Source organism: Alligator sinensis, unplaced genomic scaffold (genome assembly GCF_000455745.1).
Source record: "Alligator sinensis unplaced genomic scaffold, ASM45574v1 scaffold814_1, whole genome shotgun sequence".
Classification (NCBI taxonomy): domain Eukaryota; kingdom Metazoa; phylum Chordata; order Crocodylia; family Alligatoridae; genus Alligator; species Alligator sinensis.
The window spans coordinates 1257169-1263168 of record NW_005842352.1 but is presented as its reverse complement, the minus strand read 5'-3'; the positions used below and the strand labels follow the sequence as shown (position 1 = coordinate 1263168).

The 6000-nt window shown below is 38.1% G+C and overlaps 1 long non-coding RNA gene across 1 annotated transcript in view; it reads left to right on the top strand.

Moving 5' to 3' along the window:
- The window catches only part of LOC102385781, an 81122-nt gene that overhangs the window by 31909 nt on the left and 43213 nt on the right, over positions 1 to 6000 (top strand). The gene's annotated exons all lie outside the window — the stretch shown is intronic.

Genomic DNA, 6000 nt, shown 5'->3' with positions numbered 1-6000 from the left:
AAATGTAATGTGTCAACGAAAGGCATGGCCAGAATCTTGGAATGTGGAAGGATACCTTTTCTCTCCAGCAGAAGTGGTTAGATATTTAATGAAAATCAGTGCCAAGGGATGAAGAGACAAAAGAGCTCCTAGCTGTTTTTCACACTCTATAAAGCTCAGTGGGTAGAAAAATTATCTATAGATTTTAAAAGATATTTCAAGTCTGTGCACTAATGCACTGCTTTTTTGTTGCTGTTGAAAGCCCAGGCGCACACTATTATTTCACCAAGAAAAGTTGTTATACAATCCAAATGAATAACTGCTCCCCGACTCACCAAAGGTAATATCACTTTAAATTGGCAGCAGGAAGCTGGTGCTTTGCCATAGAGGTGCCTCCCAGCACTAATGCACTTGGATTGCAGTATATGGATGCAATGTTCTGCGGTGACACAACACTGGCTCTGCGCAAAAAACAGAACATGGTATGTACATCAATTTTCAGCAAAGAAAGCCTGATATCATTTCCTTCTCTGCTGTAATAACTCATTGTGCAGGTGCAAACCAAATGTTCTCAGCGATAAGCAAACTTACTCCTAGTTTCCAGTGCTGAATAGTAACTTTAAGAGTAACAACCAGCCAATCGAAACCTATATTTATATTTATCAGGATGCTTAGTCAGTGATATCAAAGGCATCAATATAGAAAATAGTCACTCTGGTGTAAGGAAAAATATGTGGCTGGAATAAGTTGGGAGAGTAAAAAATATTTCACAGCTGAAAAGAGTTGAGTGCCGCTCTTAGTAGCACGACTTCTTTGCAGAAGCCTGTGGGCTCCAAGGATACTGCTTTGTTTCCCAGCAAGTTGCACATACAGCAATAAATCCAGCCATGGGATGGGTGACCCTACTAACTGGGATTAGCTGATGCAATGGGGCTATCATCACAATCATGTTAAAATGATGCATACTGACTGGCTGGAGAATTATTTGGAAAAAAAAGCCTACTAGGGGCAAGCCCCTAGTGACAGCTCAGTCTCATTTTTAAAGATATCTGCGGGGATGGAAGCAAATGCATTCATGTGTTTCCATCTTGGAGTCTAAATAAGTTAATTGGAACTATGGAAAGAAGACTTTTTGATAATTAGATAATTAGAAGCCCCTGAAAATAACTGCATTAATACAACCAGTCATTATAATGTAAACTATATGCAGTTAACAGTCACTTTAATGTATCATATAATCTGATTACATTTGATAGGGCTGATCAGTGGACATAATTCAAATTGGTACCAAGAAAAGCACTGAATGGGTTAGGACTGAGGAAGCATGCTGTGTTCTTGGAGATCAGAATACAAGCAAAATATATTTTATTGACTGTTAAGGATGTGTATTCTGTAAGATGGAAATTCAAGCTTTATATCCATATGTCCTGGTAGGACAAGTATGCCCGGCAGACATAACAACATCATTTCTCTAAAATGTGCTGCAAAAAGAGAATATTTGTTATATCGCACAGTATCTATGAAACTATTAACTTGATTGGATTACAGATATATACAGCAAAACTACATTACAGGAGGGTTTTATTTGAAAAAGGTAATTTTATCATAAATTACATACAGTGTTACATCAGTGCAGTATCAAGGTTGTAATATGCCATGTGCAGAAAATCTGGATATTCATAGTTAAGGTTCCCAGATTAATGTTAAATTCTGTTTCACTGTGAACATTCAAAAGACCACACAATTCTGACAGTAATACATCCTATCAGACCGACTATATAGCAAAAGAATGCTGCATTTTATCTAGCAATCAAAGACATTCTGAGAGCAGAATTCTACAGAATTATGATAATATCCCTGCAGTAAGTGTGTGTTAATGAGCTGACTGGTGTGCTTTTATTTTACGTTTAAATAGAATTTTTAGAGACCTGTTTCACTTCATATTTTTGCATCTGTGTTACAGTTCTCTGAAGAAAGACCCATTGGCATCACAATTAAGGCAGTTCTGAACCTTGAAACAGATTGTTTTAAATTTTGTTCTAACTAACTTTCAAACATAATAATATAAATATGAATAATATCAAATTAAATTCAAAACAAGTTACATGAGAGACGTTCATTTTATATATTTTTCCCTGTGGAATTTTCATCAAAATATTACCTTTTTTTAATAGCAAACGATTTCATCCAGGGACCTTTGATTGAGCTAAAAAAAATTTTTGACCAAAATGTAGTTTTTAATTCTACCTACGATAGATCCACCCCTGGAAAAAGTTATGGATAGGTGGGTTGCTATACTCACACAAAGCCTCACTGGAGTCAATAAGGCTCTGTGTAGGCTAAGAGTTCTCAACAGATCCTAGGAATTTCCTTTATCCCCACATGACCTTCATGCCATGATGGGCTCAGACTTCAGTAATACAATAGGAAAATATTCATTTTAAAATTAAACTTATGATTAGACCGCAGAATAAATAACAAATTGGTACAGTAGATTCCACTCTTGCCAGTTGTATAAGCACACAAACAAGATGTTCAGAATTAGAGACTGAAAGAGGGTTGCTTTGCAAGTGATTTTGTATGGCAATGTTTTAGAAAGTATCTCCGTTTCAATTGCAAAGTCAACTGGATTCACCTTGGCAAGATGAGTTTAGCTCTCCCAGCTTACTTCAAGAAAGGAAACCTGTGTAATATGCATATTTGGAACATGCACTTTAAACATCACAGGGATTATGTCAGGGAATGAACAATGTGGTTTTCCCTTTGTTCCTCCCACTAGAGTAGGTAATTCTTAATTGTCTGAATTTTTTTTTCTTCTGAGTTTCTGAATCTCATGACCAGGCTATAGCCAACCATGGAAATCTTATTCTTTGAAGATGTCTTAGAAATTACAGCTGAAGAGAAGGCAGTAGCATGGACATTTCATCTCAGCCTTAACTCTGGCATCTCTAACTGGAAAAAAATATAACTATTCTTTAATTTCATTTAACTTTAAATTGTCAATTTTTTGAAGTTTAAGATTATAAATAAAGTGTTTGGTTTGACATATCTCATAAGAATGTATATCAACAGCCTGTCTGAATCCTTAGTAGTTACCATAGCAGCATCACTTTTCTACTCTATCATTATTTACCACATTAGGTCACAGTATTTTTAAACTTTGGTTGTTATGATTGCAAAGTAGAGTTGTAAACTTATTCATATCATTGTTTTTCCTTAAAGGCCATTTGGCTACCTATTTCTGTTCACCTATAGAAGCTCTTAGGATCTGCATTAGTATTAATTAAAAGCACAGTTTATATTTATTGTCATTGTTAAAGCATCACAGTTGTGATTAAAGTACTGGTCTGGGACTAAGGAGAGCCTGAGTTTAGTTCCTGGTTCTGCTGTGAACTGATTTTGTGAACAAATGAACTCCTGTTGAATTTAATGGGCATTGCAGCAGATCCTTAATAGGCCCATCTCTCTCAAGAGTGAGAGAGAGTTTTGTCTGGTCTAAATTCCCAAGCAATGGGTCTTCTCAAAAAAGACTTTTCCACCTCTCTCAGGAATCCAAGTTCTCTGTGTGGGTGGGTGTGGTATTACAGTAAATGAGATCAGTTGTTATACTTGAGCAACAAAGCTCCTGAGATGAAGGAAGGGCCAGATTTGATTGTAACTATTTAAATATTTGTGAAGTATTTTTGCTGAGCTGGTTATCTCAGAATTGCTGCTTCTGTTCAAATGACAGAGTCCCATTAGTCTATCCTCATGGTACATAGCTAGAGCTTATCTGCTTTCCCAGATTTCTTGAGAATGGAATGAAAAAGGAGGCTATATGTGGGTTTTGTGAGGATATTATTGATGGTTCTGATGTATTAATTGGACAAAGAAGCATTTAGAATTTCTTATTAATATGTAATATATATAATTATTTTCATTGGACATATGCCTAGAGTAAGTAGATGGATTATTTAAAGCATTTAATTATAGAAAGTAAAATAAATCTTTGGACCAGGAAGCTTTTACTAGGATTTTACTTAAAACTGCTCTTTCTTCAGTATCATCCAATTCCTCTGTGGTACCTCAGTCAGTTTCCCCCTTTGTTGTTTACGCTCTTCAAATACCCCCACAAATGTTGTTGCCCCCTTAAATGTACACTCTGTGTATGTGAGTGCGTGCATGCCTGTGTGTGTGTCCACGTGTGTGTGTGCATGCATGTATACGGGGGGAGAGAGAGAGAACATGAGAATGTGAGTGTGCACATGCACTTCTGGTAAGTCTTTGCCAGTCTTCTTCCTGTTTATCTGTTCTTGACAGATCCTCTTCTTTCCTAAATATCTTTGTGATTTCATTTCTGCTTCTTATAAAATATATGGCCTCTGAAGGGGTCCTTAAGACCTCAAAAGTCAGCTCTCCCAGGAAGTCTACAAGATATTGTTCAACTACCAATGGATAGACTGAGAGGCAGTGTCGTATAGGTGATGAATGTTTACCAAAAAATGTATTATAGGTTATAGAGGTAGCTTAGATTGTTCAGTTCTTGATAACTTTGTTGAATTTAAAACATTTGCATGTGTAGTTTCCATGCCGATTATCTGTCCAAGGCTGAATCTTTTTATTAACTTTGCAAAGATTCAGCAAAAGCACCACCACACAGTTTTTGACAGTGCAGCCATTTCAGAAAACAAAGATATTAAGAATAAATGTTGCCCACGTTAAAGAGATCCTTAGAAAGATTTCATTGAGAAGCTCTAATACCTCCATTCTTTGGCTCAGGGATTTGAAATTTTACAGGGGAGTCTATTCTGGAGTTAGAAATTTGCCTTTTATTGCTTTCATAGAACACCACCCCAATCTGCCCAAGTTATAGGTCTCTGAAAAAGCTATTTCCGTGTGCTTAGTAATAATTATTTAAAGTTTGGAAAGTAGATTGTCCCAATATTTTATTTGCACTGAGAAGGGTCAATCCCCTTCCAAGTTCCCATGCATCAGTCAAATTGCAAGGGTGACAGAGCACCTGGGCACATTCCCTTCCAGGATTATAGGTCCTCTGAAGTTGTTCTTCCCAACTCTTCAGCTAAGTACAGACAGTCAAAAAGCCCGAGGCTAAATCAATTCAGTCTTTGCAGGTTAATCTAAGCTTCAGAGATTAACCTGAGAAACAACTGGACAGACATTCACTTTTGATTCAGGAAATGAAGCCACATGCCTGCAGCAGCTCAGACCAAAAGCTGGAGGCACTACAGCATAGCTCTCTGGCACATAGTCAGCATGGGCTGTTTGTTTGCTTCCTCTTCCTGCTGCCCCCAAGGTCTCTGGGATTTGCAGTCCAGAATCACATCAGCAGGACTCTCCAGGGTTTCTCATTACTTCCTCTTCCTGCTTCCAGGTGTCTCTGGGATTTGTAGTCCACAGTCGCAGCCAGCAGTAAGTTTCAGTAAGTTTAGCAGCAAGGCAGCTCAGTACTTGGGGATTAAACCCACCACCCCCAGCCCCATGAGCTTTTAGTTCATGTGCCCGGGTGCCGTGAGGCACAGGAGGCTGCTGGGGGCAGTAATTACCATGCTCCAGCAGACTCAATCAATTGATTCTGCTCTGATGTGCTGTAATTACACCACATTGGAGCAGCCTCCCTGCTCATGTACAAGTACCCAAAGGGGCCAATTTAAAGTTGAACAGATAACCTTAATTTTGGTCCTGAGAAGACTTGATAAAGAAAGCTTTGCATTCAAAAGTTTGTCTGAATTTATCCAAACCATTCAATTTGTCCAATAAAAGACATCACCCACAAAAATCCTTGCCTTTCTGGTCCTTTCTAACTTTAGAATTCTTGGATGTATATACACATGCTCCAGGAATGGAGGGGGGAAGCTCTTTAATTAGAGTGGCTCCAAGAGCTGCTCTAAGTAAAAGCACCCAGAGCACCATGTGTATCAGCATCTCCACACTGAAAAATGGTGGCAAGGGTGCTTTAACTAAAGCTTGTCAAGCAAACTTTAGCTAAAGCGCCCCTGCCACCTTTTTTCAGCATGGGGACGC